Source organism: Aythya ferina (assembly GCF_964211825.1).
Source record: "Aythya ferina genome assembly, chromosome: 5".
Lineage (NCBI taxonomy): Eukaryota > Metazoa > Chordata > Aves > Anseriformes > Anatidae > Aythya > Aythya ferina.
The window spans coordinates 48,937,691-48,960,266 of NC_140301.1; the positions used below are offsets into that span (position 1 = coordinate 48,937,691).

Here is a 22,576-nt window from a genome sequence, read left to right on the forward strand (position 1 = left end):
TTTGAAAAACTACCACTTTCATCCCTCAGGAAATGGAAATTGCAAGGAGGTCTATGATAATTTCAAACTAAAAAGCAAATAAATGTTTAACAGTGAGTGTAATCCAACTTCAAGAAAGATTTCTTAGAAACATAATGTCTTGTCTTTAAACCAAGAGTGGATTAATAAAGCAAGGATTATATGGGGTTTCCTGGCATAGCACAACCTGCAGTCAGTTAAGTAGGCAAATAAAATACGTGATCAGAAAGGTCCTTTCTAGCTTCAAAATGTGTAAATCTATTAAAACTGATTGGAAAAGAGGAAAAAGCACTTGCTGTGACAGAAATTTATGCTAGGATTTCACCTCTCTAATTTTTGCATGTTTTTGAGGACTTGAACTGGTAGGAAATACTAAGAGGACAGTGTTGTGTTTCTGAATCCAGCATTGGGAGAGCACTGAAAAAATAGTCCCTTATCGTTAAGAGATAACAATTGCTTTTTGGAAGAGCACTAGCTACCATTTAGAAATTGGGTGGTAAAAAAATCTTGTCCAGTGTGTGAAAGTTACTGCTGCTTGATTTGATTTTAAAGTTTTTGATTTGGTTCTTAGGAAATGGGAAAACATGCTGAAATGAACTTGAAGAGTAGCTGAGAAACTGAGCACCCTCCCCCTTCGTGTTTGGGGACTACAGATGTTAAGATTCTTGAACATATGAGCAGTTGTATCTGAGTTTTTTTTGCTTAATCATTTCATCCTTCCTGAAGCAGGATCGCCCACAACTGAGGAAGGGGATTCTAATAATAGACTAAACGATTTTCACTTTCTCCTTTATAACATCAGAAAAAAAACAACAGTAATGGGTAAGGGGGAAGGCGTATTGCCAAGATCCCTCCATGCTAGGAGTTACCTGGGTGTTTCATATGGCCCAGCTTACACAAATAGGCAAAGCATTTCACTGCAGCTGGTTGGACACCTACATACATTCAGCAATTCCAAGGTCAGTTGAACTTTTCTAACCCTGTTTTTGCACCTATTTGGTGTTATTAGGTAAATGTTTAGATTCTGCTGGTATTTAAGTAGAATGGGGGCCTTCATTTGAACCACTTTTCTGGCAGTTTGTACTACGTTTTGTATAAAATCATCCTTATCTGACTTTTGTGGTAACTTGGAAGGTATGTTTGATAAACTGTTATGCATGGAAGTTTGGATTTTGACTATTGATTATATGGCTTGAATAATAAAATACATTATTCATTAGTATGAGTCCAAAAGTACTTGATCTTTTCTCTCTTTTTTCTTTCTTCGCTTTGTATTTGGATGAATCACGTGTGACACACCAAAAGAGAAATTAGAAATTTCCAAGGCAAATTGGATCTTACAGCAGAGGTGAAAGGTGCTTGTCAGCTTACTTTATCAAAAGCATAGATCTAATTAGTTTTTCAGGCTAGTGACAAGAGGTTACAGGTATTTTGCTCACTTAATTTTCTTGCAGAGGGAGTAGTTTCTTTGAAAAGGATTTTCAAAATTGCCTGATATTGTTTTACTTAATTTAATTGCTGGCAGATGATGATGTTCTGGCAACGCATACTTTCAACCTTGAAGAAAATAAATTGAAAAAATAGGCATAGACTGGTCCTAAGGGAAACTTTAATGACTTATCTACACATGAAATGAAAACTGAAGGGGATAAAACACACAGTAAAATGAATTTTCAATCACCACTTGAGCACTCTGTATGTTTGTGACTAACAGTCATGCTTTTTTTGCCATTGAAAAGGAACCCTCGGAGTTTCAGAAGAACCTGGCAGGTGGTGCCTTTTGGGGAGCAGATCTTCACAGTTAAGAACAGAACAGAGGAAGTTTACTGGTTTCTTTAGGCTCTTTCAGCTTGAGTGGCAGCATTAATTCTCAGTCTGTTTTTAGGGGGTTATCTTACCAGACAATGGGTGGCTTGTGTGCACAGGCATTTTGCATATGGACTCGGAACTTGTGCAAGTGACGTGGCTTTACAGATTCTATTTCTAATGGGATGACAATTACAAAAATATCTATTTTAAAATTGCCAAAAGTGTCTGGCAGAATTTGAGAGGTAATTAGAAACTTAGCAAGCCTGTGATTGTAAATAAAAGCCTGCCTGCAAGTTGCTTGACCTTTAACCAAACTTGTGACAATGACATAGCAATAATTTAGATAATATTATTATTTAGTGCTTTAGAAAGCAGTTGTGTTGATCCTTTAGTGTTAGTTTCACCTTTTCTTTTGTACACATTTATAGTGCGATATGACAGTGTGTAGTGGGATGTGCCAGCTTTCTTGTGAAAGTTGAATTGTGATTGGTTTTCAAGAATGATTTTCTCATTATAGGATGGGGACAGCGGACTACTGTGAACATGGTCTTGCAGAATATATAGACACCAGCCTCTGGCAAGATTAAATAAGAGTACTAAGTTCTAAATTTCAGCAGTTTTGTATGACCACACAGATGCTAGCTTGTACTCTACCTAGCCAGAGATGCAACCCCTACCAGTAGCCTGGGACAAAAAATAAAAATACGAGCACTGTAACATCTGCATGTTAAAAAGAATTGGTGTAGCTGAATGCATCAACATGTATTTTGTCTCTGGCTGATGGAGCGAAAGCTGTGGGGGCAGATTTTCTGGTTCAGGATAAGGTTGCCTTCTCGGCTGCAAGTGCACATTGCCAGCTTGTGAGCCACTTCTGCATCAAATCTTGAGAAATCTGATTATATGTGAATTATGTCTTCAAAAATCAACAATTTAAAATGAACTAGCAAATGAAAAGCACCAAAAGCATGTTGCAGTGATGAATTCCGCACTGGCTGACAGGTAAATTAGGTGAGCTGGTAGGTTTTGTCCACTTGAAATTTGTATCCATGGCAAGCCACACCAGGTGGTGCTGTTATACATGAGCTTTGTAATTCTTATTCCTAGCAAGTTAATGCTTTCTTGGGAGGATAAGCTGTGTATTGGTACTTTTATTTTTTATTCAAAATTCTCTTAAAAGGGAATAGTACAAGTGGTAAGGGAGCCAGTACAAGTGGACCTGGAGCCTTGATCATATTTTAGAGATGATTCTTGAAGCCTAGTTATTCTGCTGAGATTTGTACAGGAATAGATTTCTTAACATTCAGTTTGACTACCTCATTTTGGAAGCAATATATTTGGTTCAAATACATGTTTAAATGTGGTGTACACCAGCTATTAATAGAAATTATTTCTATTAATATTATTCTCATCTTCTAAGCACCTAGATTGTGCTGGAAGGTCTGCCTTTGGCCTTGCATCAGATAGGGGACAGAGATGTTAGAAAAGAGTGCATTGGATACAGCCAGGTAATAGTAATCACACCTTTTATGACTGGAAAACTTTTTATCTTTCCAGGATTCTATTTATTTTATCTTCATCTCCTTTCTCTATTCTTCTTCATCACTGTCTTTTCAAACGTTATATACTTTATTTTTCCTTTCTTCATCTTTTGAGGAAGAAATGGATCAATAGAAATTTTGAAGTCTCTTTGATTTTTAAATACAATACTTGAAGCTGAACTTGAAGCCTGTCAATATGGCAGCTTTTCAGCTAGAGAGAATTATTCTGTTTTACATAAAGTTTGCAATTGGATTCCAAGTTAATTGGCATGTTAGAAATGTTTAAGTTGAGTATTTTACTCAAAAACACTCAAAGTACAGTCTTAATGGATTTTTTTTTGTTAGATCCACTGATTGTAGTATCTCGTATTATACTTCATATGGAAACTACAGAATTTCAGACATTTTCCCCCTGGTATCATGGAATCTGAACTGTCTAGCTGAGATTTTCAGTTGATTAAGGGATTTGGGCACAGTATTTCAAGAAAATCAAGACAGGACTAAATCCTCCAGTCATCTGTGAAAAAAGTTCCATCTTCATTCTGTTGCTACTAGGTATTCCTCCTCTATTCTGTGGGTTTGTGAGACCAAGAAGGATGCTTCTGGCCTCTTAATTGCTTCCTGTTATTGTATGGGGTAACAGCTGTTGATCTCAGTTCCTGTTGTGACCAGAGTTGCCTTAAAATAATTGGTTTGGAGAACTTTTAAAAGATGTGAATAGAAGGAGAAGGGAGAATTATTATTTACAGCTCCATTGTAATACAGGGGGGAACTGTATATTGAGAAGGCTAAGAAAAATGTATAGGAAAATGTTATTTACCCTTGCTCTGGTCAACAATCCCTTAAAACAAACAGGCCCCAGAAAAAAACAAACAAACAAACAAAACAAAACAAAACAAAAACAAAACAAACAAACAACAACAACAAAAAAACAAACAGCAAAGTCTTAATTATTTTCTTCTAGCAATGCTTCATAAGTAGTTTAAACTTTGTTCTAGTTCAATAAATGAAAAGGGACTTGGGACATTGTTCCCTCTTGTATTTTTCTTATTTCTGGGGCTCCATAAGTTTATAAGGTTACAAATGGAATACCTAGAAATGTTTTTATTGCAACTGAAAAAAAAACTCGCTTTCCCAGACCTTGGGAAAGTATAGCAAATACTTGCTTAGTATAGTGTATGTTTATGTTTATCCTTGTTTGAGAGGACATATTTATCCGTGCTGTGAGGTACTTCCCTTTGTTAGGGCTGGAAACAAAATGTAAGAAAGTGACTGAGATGCAGTAAGGTCCTGCAGGTACTGGACCTGAGACAGGAAGGCTGTGGATTAGAAGTGAAATTTGCAAATTTGAAAACCTGAAATCTGAAAACTGAAAGCATATTTGGTGCACAGAGAGAGGCTGCTATAAGCATGGGTGGCAAGAATGAAATGTGAAGCTGAGAGATGGAGAAGTGACAGCAAACGATCAGGTTGGTTAATTACTCAAGTAGGCATCTATGACCATGATGTGCAGTCCTGGTTTCGGACAGCTATTGAGTAAATTGCCTGGGTATAACTTTGAAAGTAATATTTGAAATTCTTCCCTTCTTACTTTGATATGCAAGTACATGTTCTTAAGGATGGCTGTTCATTACAGCAATGTCTTCTAATATGTCTCCACTATCTCCATGTATTTCTTGCTGTGTATTTCAGTAAAAGCTAAAGAGTGCACATAATTTTAGATCGAATTCAATGTGATCTCAGATGATTGAATTCTTTTTCTATGTTTCCCATCTTCAGGAGAGGAGCACAGTTTATAGGGTTGAGGCGGGGGGAAGGAAGATGTGTTATTGGGTTGAGTAAGTGGGAGTTCACTTGTACGACTTGGTAGCACAGGTGTTTCATACCTCAGCTAACGTGGTATCTCTCCTGATTATGCAATTCAGGGAAGTCAACCTAGAAGAGGATGCTTCCAGTCATTCAGCTCCATTTGTTACTCAGTGCAGTCAGTTTGCTTCAACTTCACCTGATAAAAAGCAGTATTGGTTTTGGTTCTGTAAAAAAAATAGGTTTTGGTCCTGCAGCTCAATGATTCTTTTTGCTAGTGGAAAGGCAGATGCTAATAGGATCAAATAAAGTGTCAGAGTTTGTGGGATTCAACACTTCAAAGCATGAAATGCAGCATTGTCTAATATTGTTTTCTCTAAAACCACAATGGCTTTTTGTTCCTCTGCTCAGCATGTGCTCACATTACAGTGTATTTATTTCCTTTGTTGAATTTCTATTTAAGAAAAAGGCAAAATGTTGAGAGCATTATGTTTGGTATCACTGAAGTCTGAAACATTTCCAGCAGAATCACCAATAAAATACTCATGCCTAAGCGTAAATACAGACACATATCAAAAGCAGAAAAACACAGCTAGCTTATGCCTGTGTGATATTGTTAGCTAAGCTTTTACAGATTGAAGTAATACCAAGTCCAGCTAACAAATATCTAAATGATCCAGGCCTCCTACATCTCGTCAGATGTCTTGAAATTGTATTCTTTATTCTTACTGGTATGTTTGTCTGGTAGCAGGGAAAGTATTTTTTTTTTTTTTGGTCTTTTTGACAATATCACGATTTAAAAAAAAAATCAGCTTGCCATGTAATGTAGATACTATTATTTAATGAATATTTCATTGCAAAACCCCTTGGAACCCAGTCATTGGAAGAGGCAAAATGGTGAGGAGGGAAACATATGATCTGGAGTGGTTTATTCAAGGTCACGTGTCAGGCTAGTGCCAGAGTTGAAAATAGAATAGTAGTCCAACTGTTATAGTTTATTAATTAATGCTGTTCAAATGTCAGCCAAAAAGTAAATTAGATTTTGGCTGAGAAAAGATTCTTAAATCTAAAAAAAAAAGATGTCAAATTGGGCCACAATGTGCAGTGATTTTTTAAGGGGAAAGCTACCATGAAAATAATTGGGATTAGGTAAATACTCCTGGGTTTATTTTACTGTGTTTTAGAATTCAGTATTGCAAATTATCAAAGAATTGCAGATCACCTGCCCTCAACTACCAGTTGTACTTGACTGAAGGCTCTTTCTACATTACTTATTTTTGTGGGTTCTTTGCTGAGAATTACAGCTGGGCCATTTCAGTCAAAACATTCTGAACACCTGGGGCTCCCATAGCTTCACTCCTAAGGATTTACGGGGACCAGCTGCCATTTGTTCACGTGCCCATCTTTTTAGGCAGATCACTGGGACAGGCTGTGATCTGTCTGTATGCTTCCTCTCTACCTCTGTTTCTTGCCTGCTCTTGTCTTCCTTTTTATTTTGGCATAATTCAACTTTCTTCCTTCTGTTGCCTTCTCTCCTTTATAACATCTTCAGCTCTGCTCTGATGTGTTCTTAACTTTTCTGATGGTAACTTCCAAATATGTTTATCTCTGCCTCCTATTCACACATTTTTCTCTTCTCAGATTGTGAACCTTCAGACATTTCTTCCTGGATGTCCTCAAGTCTCGTTAGCACATCCCTCTATGTTTAGTCAAAATGGTACATCATTTTTTCTCTCAGTAGTTATTCCCTACTGTGCATGTTTTGTGTAATTTCACACTCCTCATTTTATTTTCTGTGCTTCTGTCTGTATGCGCTATACTTATTTCAGTCATCTTTCTTAGCTGTCTTCACAAAAAGTCTTTGATTTCTTCCCTGTTCCGTGCTATTTTTTCCTTGAGACTCTTTACTGCCATAGCTCCTTCTTTAGCAGTAATCTCTTCGTTTTTATGTAATGTAATCAATGATTTCTTGTTGTTTTAATGATATTAACTATTATACTTAGTTATATTATTATGTGCATACCTTATACAACTAGTGTATATGCAATAATTAGTTTTAAGAATGCTGTGGAAATAATGCTCTAGTTCAACTTCTCCTAACAGGGCTTTCCATAATGAAGGGATGACTTTTGTTGTACCCTGATTTACAACTCTACCTCATTGGATTTGAATTGGGAGAAAGTACTTGCAAATTAGGCTATAACTTCAATTATTTTTAAAGTTTACATGCCAATTATCTCACTTTCATGTCTCTGGGATGTCAGTGTGGTAGCATTTAAAAGCTTACTGGAAGTACAGCTGGCATTTAGGCCAAATACATGTAAAATGACTTGTTGGAATTTGTTCATAGAATCAGAGAACGGGTTGGTTGGAAGGGACCATAAAGATCACCTAGTTTCAGGCCCCTGCCATGGGCAGGGACACCTCCCACCACCAGGTTGCCCAGAGCCCCATCCAGCCTGGCCTTGAGCACCTCCAGGGATGGGGCAGCCACATCTTCTTTGGGCAGCCTGTGCTAGTGCCTTACCTCCGAGTAAAGAATTTCTTCCTAATATCTAAATCTGCCCTCTTTTAGTTTAAAGCCGTTCCTCCTTGTCTTATCACCGCACCCCCTGACAAAGAGTCCCTCCCCAGCTTTCCTATAGGCCCCCTTCAGGTACTGGAAGGCCTATATAAGGTCTTCCTGGAGTCTTCTCCTCAGGCTGAGCAACCCCACTTCCCTCAGCCTGTCTTCACAGGGTGCTGCTGCGCCTTGATCGTTTTTGTGGAACAGTCCCTTGTTGTAGTCTGTGTTGCTTGACCCAGAGCTATGCCAAGTTGCGGGAGCTGTAGCACCAGCTCCTCATTTGTGTTATTGGGCAGACAAGTGGAACTTTCTTCTTGTCATATTTGTTATTAAGGGAAAATTAATTATTTGATTGCATTCATTTTCTTTCATGAAAGGTGTTTGGTGGAAAGCATGACTTGGTGAAGTGTGTGTGCATGTGTATATTTTTTCTGTGGCTATTAACATTATTCTGTATCCTGTATCTGCATTATGCTGGTGTCATTACTTGTAACGCTGCTTTTTCACTGAAGGTGAATATTCTGATGCTTTTATGTGGCTGCAATTATTGGCAGAAAAATCCTCAAGTCATCTTGTGATTGTTCCTGTCAGTTATTCGCGGGTGCATAATTCCCTCCTTAAATGTTGTGTGAACAATTACCGCCCCCTCCCCAGCTTCTTCCAGCGGTTGCGGCCACCTCCTCAGCCTGCTGGCACAGCTGTGCCACCCTGCTTTCCTCGGAAGCAGCTCCAGCCTTTGGTTTCCAAACAGATTTCTTCCCACTTGATGTGGTGGCAGAGCAGCCCTATGCACAGTTTACACCATCAATCCTCTTTGGCTGCAGCCATTTCTGTCAGTTCTATACATTACTGAGACTTGTTAAAGTCTGCAGTTACTCTGCATGTGTCAGAATCTGTCATTTCCTTACATTTTCACCACTTGCAGCTCAATCTTAAGTGTAATGTGCCTCGTCCAAAAACTAAGGCAGGCTTCTTTTGCTGTGAAACACCGTTTATGTCTTAGAGTCCTCTGATGAGCTCCTGTATTCCAAATATTTCCAAAAATAACTGAATTTATTTCAGTCTAACAGTCACATTCCTAACTACTGCAGCCCTCCGTGATTGAGTAAGAGGGGTATGGCTTGGCCTGGCATGTTATCGGTGCGTGTTGTTGCAGAATTCTGGAATGCTTGGCCATAACCATTGCTTCTTTAAGGGTTTATGTTCAGACTGCTTTCTACGAGGAATTTATTTTAGGTGTGGCAGCTCTTTTGGCATCATATTTTAAGAGACTGCATAAGTAATTCAGATCACGTCTGTCCAGGGGGATTACCTCTGGTTCACCCTACAGTTAAGGGGAACATAGTGATGACAACACCCAGATTACAAAACAGAACAAGGAGCCTGCTCTGACAATGAAGTCCAGGTACTTCTCCCCACCAGCTGTGTAGAAAGCAGTACCTGGTGCTTCTCACCATTACCTGCTAGCTCAGCTTTATTTTGCCTGTGCTGTTTTCAGAGTAGCCCCATGAACTGGACTTCTGCTAACCTTGCTTGTTTGAATCCAATAGGAAAGGGCACCAGTGCCACTGATTTTAGATAAAGGCTAAATGTCAACATGTGTTACTCAGTGCATAGGGCTTTGTTTTGCTTACCACTGGTAGTTCCTTGTGATTCTTCGGTGTAAATACTGCTGTAGTCTAGTACTAGAGTGTGATTTTGCTGTTTTGTTACAGCTTGAATCGTCTTCAGTGAAATAATCTGCAAAGATATATTTTTTGTCCTTTTTAAAAAATAAGGTAATTTTGAGCTTCGTCAGAGCACTTAATAGGTACCTGACTCCAAATAATAGAAGAGTCTAATTGAAACAGGACTGGTATTACAGCAAAAACTTCTGTAACTATTGGTGTGGATTTGGGCTGATGAACTTACAGAGGCACACAACTTGTGGCCTGTTACAGAATCTGGGTCTCTGATTTGTGCCTTGTAGGTGTTAAGAAATGCAATGAAAAAAAAAAATGTTTCTGTTTTTGTTGAGATGTACCATGCACACAATTTTTTTCTACTTTGGGATCTTTTGTCTAATTCTAAACTCATAGCTAAGAACAATGTTGTACGCTTTATGTTTGCACTAGTTATGTCTCTGAACCTTTGTAATTACAGAAAAATTTGTGGGCTAGAATCTTAAGCTGATGTAAATCAGTAAAGTTCCATTAACTTTAGTGGAGTTATACTTCTTGTTTTCATTATTAGCCCTTCAGCAAAAATATGGTTAAGAGACGAGAGTTAAAGAAAAGAGAGATTGAACTGAAATGAGTTTTACTGGAATTTGTTATGTCTGCCAAGTACAAATATGATAAAATCCCTATGTTGACAAAAAAAAATAAAAAAATCCATACAATTATTTTGCTCACTGAACCATTTAAGCTGTTGATTCATCTGCAGACCCATTTCAAAATCTCCCAGCTGTTAAATTTAGGGAAAAAAAAAGCTGAACTGAAAAAAACGAGCTGTTACTTGGTCATCTGCCCACTTTGTATTAAACCAAAATGTATGCAGTAAAAACAGGGAGAGGCTTGTCTAGTGGATGGAACAACTGCTGGAAATCAAACTGGTATGTATCATCCCAATTTTGGCATTAACCATCCCATGCGGTTGGGAAAATCATTTAGCTTGTGTCTTCACTGCAAAATTAACTTGAACAATCTATCTCAGATTAGTTTAGCATAGATGTGAGTGATTACACTGGAAAATAACTCAAGAACTTCACACTATGATTGAATGACTACAGAGAGGTTGCGTTAGTGGCCGATGAGAAGTGCTCTGACTAGTGCTTTCTGACAGCTTGACTTGAAGCACTGCCATGCTCAAGTAACGGATTGTTAAAGGTATAATCTATTATTAAGCAAGAGAAGTTTACCAGGTCTTACTGTTTTACAAACCAGGTGCATTCTGTGTGCAGTACCTGATGATTACAAGGTAGCAGAAGAAAGATTTTCCCAGAACAAGAGAATAGGAAAATGGAAAGAAGCAAAATTGAAAATTCACCTGGTAACGTCCCTCAGTGTTTGTAACTGGCTTGCAAATTCTTCAGCCCAAGTAAATTAAAATACTTTGGTCAGCCAGGTTGCTGCATTCCTCAGCTACATGCATCTAGGCTGTTAAAAGAATGTATTAATAGAACAGAACAGAATAGTTCTGGTGGAAGGGACCTTCAGAGATCATCTGGACAACTGCCTGACCACTTCAGGGCTAACCAAAAATTAAAGCACATTACTGAGGGTATAGTTCAAGTGCATCTTGTACACTGGTCATACACAGACAGTTTGAGGACTTTACTTGTGTTTAGTCTTCCCTCTGACTGGGAAAAAGATTGGTGTTACGTGACGCAGTGGCACTAAGTTAACTTAATAGATTTAGTAATCCAACATGGGCATATAAATAACTTTTGAAGTGCTAGCTCTGGCTACCTAGGCAGGTCGGGTGTGATCAGATCACCTGTTTGAAGCCAGGACTCCTGCTCTGCTTTCATTCCATCAGCTGAACACAGGTGGTGTTTGTGGTGAAGCTCTTCTCCGAGTACTCTCTTTGCTAGTCCATATTTCTTATTTTGTGACTGTGCTGGTCTTTCACATTCCTGCTCTTGCAGCATTTTTCTATCAGATTTCTTAGTAGGATTCTGGCTCTGTTTTCTGGCACAGAAGCAGAAATACCAGCCACCACCTCAATTCTACTTGGCAGCCTTTTTTTTTTTTTTTTGCCTAACAGTTTGAGGCAAACATAAATATATATATGAAGACAGAACATATATATAGTCTATGTGTTTCTAATATATATTAAGAGGTGGGTTTTTCTCTTGAATTCAATCTAAACAAGTGGTAGGAGAGCAAAAACAGTTTGGGAACCACCTGATGCGATGTAACGAAGATGATACGTCTGTATTTTAAGAAAGAAGAGCGGTGCAGCATAGTTCCTATCTGGGCAGGTGTGAAAGCATTCTGTACATTTTGCAGCTGGTTTTATCTCACTTGGTTGTACTGCACTGCGAGGCACTGTAAAGTGAGATCAGGGTAACACTGGAATGCAGCCTCATTCACAGCAAGCTAAAAAAAGATCCCTTGAATGAGCTATTTCTAATGACATGGATTTTGCTGGGCACATTTGGTTGTAATTCTTCTTGAGAATATTTTAGATGGTACTCCTAGGGATTTTTTAATTTGCTCTGTATGGTCCTAGAAAGTGCTTTATAATATGTCTGTCTTAAATACCTGCTGCTGTTTGGTGTGATTAGGCGAATGCTTTGTTTTCTTATTTCTTCTCTTGTCAAGAATTTAGTGCATATATTTAACTATTTTTTCCTTCCTTAACTTTCACACAGTGTTTCTTTTCCTTCCATGTTCTGAGACTGCATAATTCCCTGTCTTCATTTATATAGTTATCGTGGTGATATTTATAGACATGATTGTTTCCCACGGGTGTCTTCTTTCTCAGACTCCAGATAAATGTACCTTTCTTGCTTCTCAGCACCAGACAATGTAGTTCAGTGCCTGTGGAGCCAAGTGCAAATGTGCATTGGATGCAAATCCGTTTCTGAGGCCCTGATTTGAGATTTTCTGTTACCCCTTAGTCTGCATGCATGCAATATAGGAAACCAGTGTAGCCCTTTCTGGAGAGGATTCTAGATACCACTTCCATCAGTTTGCCACTCAGCCAATTAAGTCTGGAAATAAATGAGAATCTGCTGGTACTCTTTAAATTTGTTGCAGTTCTCATGGCTGCTCTGGCTTGAGAAGCACTGTTCTTTGACTCGATTTCAGACAGTGTACATGTATGCAGGGTCGTGACAGTGTGATGCTTGTTTTTAGAAAGCAATACTCCAAGCCCACACCTAGAGTATTTCTGCAGTAATGGAGGAATTCCTGAGCTAGCTTTAAGTGAGCTAGCTGTGGTACACCACTGGTACAGCAGAAGCTCCAGCTGCAACCTAGGTATGTTGGGCTTAGACCACGTGCACTGAAAGTTGTGCTACTGTAGCACCCTCATTGTTAGTAGCTGATCAGGCTAGATTAAACTATTGATGTGTTTTATTAAACTGTTCATTCTTCTGTGCTTCAGTCCTGAAGTCTAAAAAAACCCTTGTGCTAATCTATGCCGTGACATCACTAAATCAATTTACATTTTGTTCTATCCCTACTTTTGCTTTAGTTAATATCACATACTGTTGAAGCCTTTGTCATTGTACTCGGTTTAGCATATACGTTGCTCAGAGTAAAGATTATGTCTTTCCTTTATGTGAGTTGGTATGAGCTTCATGGCAAGATTCATTTACAGATACCAGTTAATCACAGAATAGGATTTCATGTGGACAAAGACTGCACGAGAAGGACTATAAATTGAGGTTGTGGAATTACTGTAGTTTATCTTTTTACCTTCCAACGGTGCTCTCTCCTGCTATATGCCTCTATTCTGGATTTTTATTCTGGAATAATGACTATTCATTTAGAAAAAAAATATCTTTCCCTCCAACAAATCTTACTACTGCTTAATATGCTCATATCTCCAAATCTGTTAAGAAGCTGTTTTTTACTTACCAGATTCCATATCGAATAGTATCTCATTAAAAGCAAGGTTTCTGCCCTATGTGGTAGAAGCTGGGACTGAGAAGTGATCGTTCCTGAACTCCTCCAGCAGCAATTACAGCTCCTGATCATATTTCTAGAGCAAGCAGGAAATGCCCCCAGAAATATTGCCTGGGGGGAAAAAAAAAAAAAAAAGCACAGGACTGGGGAAATCTGCCATTTGAAAAATGATTTATCTAGCAAATGAATCATGACATAGAAGCTGGCCAGTCAATTCTTGGTTGCCTTAGGTGGGATTGCTTGTGTGGAAAAGGTGAGTAGGTTTCAGCCTATGGTAAAAGAAACATGTTGGCATCATTTTACATCATCGGGCTTCTGACAATGTAAACCACATGCTGACACACACATGTCTGTGACTGCTGAGCTGAAGCATATGAACAGGGGAGTAATGCTGCTAATCCTGCAGGTTCAGGAGGCGTAAACCTGGCCCTGCAAAACAATTATGTGTGCTTAAAAGGAAAACAAAATGTCCATGGCACTTTTGTTTCATTTGTCTTCTAGGATTAATTCTTTTAGATTTTTTGGGCTTGGGCCCTTTTCTGCAAACACAAAGGCTAGAAGCAGATCTTTTGTTTTAAATGAAAGCCGAGGTTCTTACATAACTAACTGCCTGATTCCAGGGCTTTGGCTTGAGGAAATGTAAAAAAAGCAAATATCATATGGTTTACAATAAAGTAATGAGAATTGGCTACACCGCATGAGCATGGCTCAGAGGGAGAAATTGTTGTGCTTCTGTTTGTCTGTATGAAAATGAGATTTTCAAATCACCAAGGGGTACTTGGAAAAAAAAAATCCTAAACGTTTGACTCCAAAGCCTGAATTCTTCATAAATTCTGGGTTTTCTAATGCTGCTTTTTTTTTTTTTTTTTTTTTTTTTTTTTGAGAGAGAGGTTATGATGTGCAACTTGAAACAATTTTACAGAATTCTGCTTCCTTCCAAAATAAAAGCAAAATTCAAAGAATTAATCAGCTGACCTCAGCTTGTGGTATTAACAGCCTGCTTTTTGTAAGAGCTGGGCGCAGGGTCCACAGTGAGTGAGTTCTTTGAAAATGTTGGCTTGTCTGTGCTGAACCTTTTTGGGAATCTGGCTCCAGGAAGGTCACCTAATGAACAACCTTAGAGGGGTTTCCTTTGCCTTATTATTGTGTCTTTGTGTTTCCCCTGTTCCTTCTTGATTGAGGGAGCTTTTTGGATAAAGCACATGAAAATGCACAGTTGGAAACAATCCTGAATTGTCAGGGAGTGGAATAAATGTTTCAAGAGGTCTTTTTACTTCTGCCTCCTAGCATTTTCCTTCCATAACCAGAAGGGGGAAAAACACATTAAAAAACCCTGCTTAGTATAGAAACTTGAATATAGAAACATTATCCATGCCTGACCTTATTTTATACCCTTCTCTGTTTGGTCTCTGTAGGCCTGACTTTTTAAGTCTTCTGTTCCTCTATTACCTCTTGCCTGTTTGTTTCTAGAAAACCAGTCTATTGAACTTAATATCCACTTGGTAGAAGACATCAGCTATATCTTTTGTGCTATTTCAACTTGTAGAGCAACACAATTTTCCTGGATGGCTAAAATTCCTGGTTGGATTGGATGTCAGAAGAAGAAGGGAAAAAAAAAAAAAAAAAAAACACATATATTTTAAATGTTTTATTTCATTTTCTTTTCCATGCATTTGGGGAAAAAGAATGGTGTGTGCCAATACAGCTGCTTTTAAATGAACCATGCTGCAGCTTTTACTGAAGTAGAAGGGATTCAAAAGCCTGTTATTATGCATTAACTGTGCCGAAGGCACAATAACACAGTTTCATTTAAAGTGCACTTCTATTCTGAAAGATAGCTCTGGCAAAAAGACCTCTTGGGGTTGCTTATTTCTTCCTTTTTAGTGTTTTCTGTATGCAATCTGTTCACTTGTCAAGCAACCGGGGAGCTTTTTAGCTACCAGCAGGTCAAACTTATTCTGTGGTCTGCCTGTGATCAAGTCAAATCTTGCCAGTTTGGATGGGGCTGTCACTTCTGCCGTGGATGTGTCAGGCAGGGAATAGCCTCACGTTGGTGATGTATACCATAATATTCTGTGTTAGTTGAGGTGTTTCTCCAGTAGGTATGAGGAGGTAGTAACACCCTATCTTAGTCACCAAAGAAAGCTAGGAAAATAGAATTTTGTTGAACAGAGAAATATGTTTATAGTGAATGTGCAAGTAGAAACGTTCGTTGAACAGCATCAATGGTATTTTCTAAGGAAAACTGTTAATTCCTTGTACTCCAGGTATGTCTGTTCATACAAATAATCATCTTTCATATTCAATCTAACACTGTTATCAAGCTTTTCTTTTTGACTTTGAAGGGCAATTTTAATCCCATTGTTACAAGGTGTCACTGGAATAACAATACAGCCCAGAGTTAAAATGGATGACATGCCAAACGAAACTCTCCAGATCTTTAAAGAGAAAGGAGGCTTCAGCCTTGGGCCAGATTCCCCCTAACTGATCCATCTTACTTGCATACTGCAGCAGCCCAGAAGAGAGGTTCTCTCAGCTATGAAACTCTGCTGTGTAGAGAAATCTGTCGAAGACAACTTCTGTGGTGGCTGTTTCTTGCACGCTTGCTCAAAGAGTTGTTTTGGGAGCAAGGCAGGAGGCAGTGGTCTGCTCTGACTGTCAGGCTGTCCTCCAGGCAGAGTAAAACAATAAAGATAAAGGCAGCTGCAGTGTATATTCAGTGAGAAAACCAGGGAGTTACAGCCCACCTTCTGCAAAAACCTCATTCTTTTGTGCCAAATGGAGTGTTGTTTCAAAGGGGCTTACTAGTCCGCAGTGTCTTAAATTTGTTATACTTTCTGTAATCTTTTAAGTAAGTGCCACAGCGTGCCTGGTTGATTTTCAAAGCCCTCTGGCATTGAAGCCAGACTATCATTTTCCCTGGTTTTACAGCTTACTAATAGATTTTTACTGAAGTCCTCGCAGACGTTGCTGACATTGCAGACACCGCAGCCTATCCTTGGCAGCAGACTTCTGGCTTTGTTGCACAGAGGTAGCAGACGAGGTTTGTAAATGGATAGGCTGAACAGTGCTTTCTGTAACAAGAATAAATGCTTTCCATCCTTTAGTTCTGGAAGATATTTTAAAGTCTGAGTAGGAAGAAAAAAAAAAAAAAAAAAAACACAAAACTGAGACCTCTTTGAACTTGAGGTTATGTTACAAACAGCTCATAGAAAGCAAGTGATGTTTGATCCTCCAGTCTGCTTCCAGCTGTAAGGTTTGCCTGTGAAAAACATAGGAATGATTTTTTTTTTTTTCTTTCGGAATGCCAGGCCTTTTAATAACTGGTTGCCTCCCATATGAACTGTCCTTTCATATGGGAATCACAGTACAGATAGTTAATCCACTCATCAACACTTTTCCAAAACATTTTTTCAAATCAGGTGTTGATCTTGCCAGGGATCTACCTTTCTGTGTGGATTTAAGGACACAGACAAGCGGAGTCCAGAACTCTGCATAGCCAGATGGCTTCCGCCTCAGATAAAAAAGCCCATCGGCCAGAGAAACCATCAACTTTCAGGAAACAAAAAATAAGGGAAAAGTGTATGAGAGAGGGGAGGTGGAAGGTGTAAAGTTCAAAGTGAGAAGCCAGAGGGATTAAATCCGAAGTAGAAAACAGTTTCTGTTAATGGCTGATCTCTGTAGTTAATGAACAGAACAATCATCGGGTAGTCCCTTTAAGGCTTTTTACATTATTCCACAGTGGTTATTCAGTCCTGAATGGATTATAAACCAAATTTTTCTCCCCTAAGATGGAAACTGATGTATCTGCTGAAACACCACTAGTGCTGGACCCTGCTACTGTCTGAACCGCTGTGGCATCTTTGGCTCAGAGTACTGTTAACATAGCTCAGACAGGATGAAGTAGTAATTTTATCACACACACACATACACAGGGGAAAAAAAAAAAAAAAGTTGAAAAAAGGCTGTAATATCCTGGCTTAAGAACATGAGGTGTACAATAAAAGGGACAACAAAGGGGTAATTGATAGAGGTTTGGTGTCCTGGGATGGTGTTTTGAAGAATACATGCATGCTTTGGGGAAAAACCATTACTGTGGTCGTAGCAGATGTTTGCTGAGTTCAGAAATTCTGTGATTAGTCACTGAGACCAACAGCTTATTTCACAGAAGCACAAGCTAGCTGTGAAACTGAGGCAAGTTTAAGGCACGACACTACACTGAACTCAAATCTTTTAATGTAACGTGTTAGACTGCACCAAAACCAGGTGTGGGTAAGTTCCCCTTTGTTCTGCACTAATTTGGAAATGTTCATGTTATTAGTTAATTTGAGTGGACTTCACTGAGATTATGAATTGTGGAAGATACTTTCCAGGAAGGTCCCAGATGTCTTCTGTGGGACTGCTACTTTGCAGTAGTAAGGTTGAGATGCGGCTGTGTGAAGGCAACAGGCCAACGCTACCCATAAGAGAAAATAAAGTGAGATAACTAACTGTTCCCAGAAAGGAAGGGAAACTAATCTTGAAGTAAATGATCTCTAGTTCTTTAAAGGCAGCTTCCAGAGGGCATATTGTCTGGAAGCCAGGGGAAAAATAATGCCGATCGCAGACCTTGGGGACCTTTTCGAATTACCTTGAGGACATTAAAAACATTAACGCAAGGCTCAGTGTACATGAAATGATACACTCCGATGTGCTGATGCATCCTCATGTTACAGTACTTGTGCATCCATGTGTCATCCCTGACTCCTGTGTGTCATCGCTGTCTCCCCAGCAATTTTCTTTTTGTTGGCAGATAATTGTTAATGGTTTTATTTTTTTTTGATCCTTTGACGTTGCCTTAATGAGTGCAAATACTTTCCTTTTTTTTTTATAAAAGAGAGAATAAATTAAATACAAGTCCAGGCGAGGTATTAATGTTATTTTTTATTATAGCTAATCCATTCTTGTGTGGAAATTTTCCAGTTTCATACTGATGGAAGGAGAGCTTTGAAGGATATTTCATTAATGCACCATCCTATTACAATACATACATTAAATGGATTTAATAGTTTAGAGTTGAGTCAGTTATTTGCTTCATAAGCTGCCACTTACCATCCCACACATAATCCTATTTGGCAGGTCTCTTTTAGTTGACCAAGGCAAATTGAATTACTATACTACAAAGATAAAAATTTGCTCATAATTTCTACTGTTTGCGAGGTGAGGGCTATGGAGGAGGATTCTGACTGTGCCTCCTGCCATCTGGTACTTTGCCTGGAAATAGAAAGCTTGATCTTTGGCTTCGCACAGCATTACACTGATTATGCACAAATGTCTCTCACAAAAGTTAGGAGGTGTTTCATCTCCTTTTGCAGCCCTTTGCTCATAGGCTTTGTTGCTGTTCAGGTGGTATCATCTGGGAAAACAGTGTGCTGAAGAGTTATCTCTAAAGGAGTTTCCTTGCAGATTTGTTACAGGCAAATGAGCACATTGCTTTGAGTTGTCCCTTCCTAAATTGCTCTAACTCTGGTGCCTAGATTAGTATCCAGCAGAATCTGAGCTGATTTGAGGGAAAATCCACATCCCATCCTGCTACAGAAAACTGGAAACAGCTGTTAATGTGAGTGGGAGCTTAAAGCTCAGTAAATCGTGCTTTTTTATTTTATTTTTAAATTTTATTTATTTATTTTTATTAGGATTATTAGTGAATTGTGGTGGGTTTTGTTTTCTTTTAGTTTTGCTCGTTTTAAGACCTTTATGTTACTAGCTCTCATGTAGAAAATGACTTGCTGAGTATACTGTCTTCTCCCCTGACACTTCAGAGCTAGCAGCATGTTAGCGAGTGGAGTTAGAAATGGTTATTTTAAAATTTGAGTTGTATGTAATGTTTTTCATGAATTTAGTTTTCAAATAATTCTGAAAAAAAAAAAAAAAGTTTTCAGGTACTGTGGCACATTTATGATTTTCTAATGACTATTAAAATTTCCTCTACCATTTTAGGGAAGTAGTGTTAAAATGGAGGACTTTACGTGACACATTTTGTATGTAAGTACACTAGTTTCTGTGTGATATTATGATCTTCAGGTTGACTCCGTTTCAACTGTTAACACTAATGCATAAATAAAACAAGTCAGTACTTTCCTATGAGCATAAGGGTCCCTGCACAGAGTACAGAGTTACAAATTAGTGTAAGTTACAGTTCCGCGGTGGCTGTCACAAGTTCACCTCTTGGTGTACAATCTGCTGGCACGTTGGCAGCAGCTAACGATGCATCACCTGCATGAGAGGTACCCACAGAAGCTCCTATCTGCACGCAGTGAGGAGCTGGTGTGCCGCAGCTGAGGCACAAATCCACGTGCTGGAGTGCAACACCAGGCCTTAGGAAGATGCGGCTCTGCAGTGTAAAAAGGGAATTGCACAGAAATAGAAATACACTAAGTGTGGAGTTGGCTAAAGCTGCTTGCAGTGCTTACACAAATGGCATGAAATTGGAAGATTCAAGCTGGCTTGTGAATGTGATTATAGAGAGAGTTTAAGTGAAAATGCTTAATTCTGCCTCCTGTCCATCCTTCCTCCCTTACATCTCTGCCCCGGGTGAGTCCAATGGTGGACACCCCTGGTAGATAGGGGTACATAGCACAGCTCCTAAATTTAACGTGTCCTGAAGTGTGCCCCAGGACGTGAGTACCAAGATGCAGGCATTAAAAGCAGAAGTGAATTTCTGTGTATGTCATTTGCCTAACCCCCTTCCTTGCAGAGGCAGAGTGGAGCCGGCTGCATGCGTATTGTCAAGGAGCTACAGCTCCCTTCTCCCTGGGAGGAGAAATTAAGGGGGTGTGACAGGCTTGAACGCTTAGCAGGTATTAAGAGGCAGCATGTTCCTTGCCTCTGCAAGTAAACCAAGAGCTGATAAGGTGAAGAAATCACGTGTTGAGGCAGGTTATAAAACCACCGCTCCACGTGGCTGCTGAGATGTTCTGTCGGGCTTAGGAGATTTTGAAGTTTGACTTTGCTGGCAGGCTGCCTCGCGCAGTGTGCACAGGGCATGTGGGAGCAAGGCGCCGATGGCCCCAGCAGAAAGCTGCTAACAGCCTGAGCACGGGCAGGTGTCCCTGGCGTGCCCGGGTCATCCCTGGCTGCTGCAGGCCACATCTGCACCCCAGAGCCATGCAGGCAGCTCATGCCCTGCAGCTGCTGCTGTGTTTGGCTCTAGGCGTGCTGTTTGCATGCCTTGGCCAAACATTTGCTTCTTAGCCGCAGGCAGCTCAGCCAGAGCTTTATAGCAAAGGTGAGGCATCCTTGCTGTCGGGGCATAATCAGGGATTTTTTAATGTTTCATCACTCAGAGAAAAAGGTGGCAGTGTCACCAGTGTCATGCTGGTGGCTGGGTAAGCTTTCTTTGTTTCCCCACGCGTGTGGGGAGAGGGAGCAAGGTGCAGACTGATCTCAGTTCCAAGATAGATCTGGCTTTCTTGGCGCCCTCCCTTCCCCCTCAATAAATCTGTGCGTGATAAGATGAGCTGCAGGAGTCATGGGTTCGCAGCAGTAGCAGCAGGATAAATATTTCTGTATTTCTAGCTGATTTGAAGATGATTGGTGTATGTTCTCCTCCTTTTTTTGGCAAAGGTTAGCCCCATTAGATGTACCGCTCTTCATTTCAGCTCCTCGTCCCATCTGTTCTGTCTCTTTTCAGTGGAAGCCGAGGAGACGCGGCTCCCACTCGGGCTGCCTGATAGCTCCGTCTCCCATCAACGAGAAAATATCTTGGTGTGTAGTGGAGCAGTGCCCTCCTGCACAGACACGTCAGGTCACACCGTGTGGGCAGACCGGGCTCTCGCAGGCTGTGACAGTGGCACATCCCCAGGGACGGCCTGTGGGGATGAGAAAGCACCGCTGCCCAGGTATCAGGGTGAGGAACCAGATGAACCCAAACAGACTCTGCCTGAGCAGCTAGGTTATCAGAGCAGTAGGTAGGAAAAATAAATCCATGTTTAAAATCTTAAAAGTTCGATAACAGTCAGTAAATAAAGGAAAATACATGTAGGTAGGGGATACAGAATTTAGAGATGACCATCACACTAAATTTATGATTGTCTGGGTAATACTGGGTAATAAAAACATAAAGCAAATACTTTTGCTGAAAAACTCCAGAGTTTGCCTTGAAACTCACTGGCAGGTGGCCTTTTCATTAGAGAGGGAATCTTATTCACCAAAGCCCAGATTCTTGCTTCATTTCCCTGACTTCCAAAGATGGTGTAGTGTCTGTATACGGGCACCATGGTATTACATCAGTTCTGTTAAGAGAGGAGCATTGCCTTTGAGAAAAGCGGTCTTTGGGTTAGTTGAGGTAAAAATACCTCTTTGAGGCAAAGAGATATTTATTCCAAGTAGTCATTTATTAGAAATACAACAGCGCCTTACTTTGTACAAAGCAAACTGGTTTGCAGTGCAGCTGGTTTGCTTTTGCTTGGCGATCAGAAGCCTGGGCTCATTCCTCTCATCTGGTTCTTACTTCCAGTAGCAGTAAGGGGAACCGTGCTTCTGGCACCAGGCACTCGTGATGGTGGGTGCAAAGATGTACCCCATGTTAGTGTTATGTTAGTATTGCTAGACACTCAGGTCTGCTTTTTTTTTTTTTTGAGGGAGGGGAACTGTATTTTTTTTTATTTTTTGTGGATGCCCCATCCCTGGAGGTGTTCAAGGCCAGGCTGGATGGGGCTTTGGGCAGCCTGGTCTGGTGGGAGGTGTCCCTGCCCATGGTGGGGGGTTGGGACTGGATGGTCTGTGAGGTCCCTTCCCACCCAAACCATTCTGTGATTATGATTGACGATTTTCTCCCAAAGAAGAAGACTCCTTAATGCTTTTTTAGTTAATTATAATTTTAGTTAACATGAATTGTTAATAGCTGGATATTTATTTAAAACCACATGCTCAGGGCGCTGATTAATTATTCCCATACTTTATTTCATGTGGTGGGGAATAATTCCTGTGAGAAATTTTGCTTTTGGCAGCTAGTGTAGCCGACAGGAAGTGCTTAAATTTGATGATATTCCAATATTACCCCAAAAGGATATTCCTCCCTCACTGCCATTTTTTACTATATGAATTTTAGTATATTGCATGTAACTATAATTGTACAGTATATATTTAGAGTACTGTGGATATACATAGTAATATTGTAATAAGTGATATAGAATATTAATATATTGCTGTAGGGAACCTGGTTGGCTGTTACATGTCTA

General features: G+C 39.7%; 1 protein-coding gene across 4 annotated transcripts in view; it reads left to right on the forward strand.

Moving 5' to 3' along the window:
* Positions 1-22,576, forward strand: part of SLC24A4 (solute carrier family 24 member 4) — a 94,062-nt gene that overhangs the window by 28,275 nt on the left and 43,211 nt on the right. The window contains exon 1 of one of the 4 annotated variants that reach the window (XM_084522770.1): positions 6,695-6,888. The exons of the other annotated variants lie outside the window; for them this stretch is intronic. The gene's annotated coding sequence lies outside the window, so the exon portion shown is untranslated. Of the gene's footprint in view, positions 1-6,694; positions 6,889-22,576 lie in introns of those variants that run through there. 4 annotated transcript variants of the gene reach the window in all.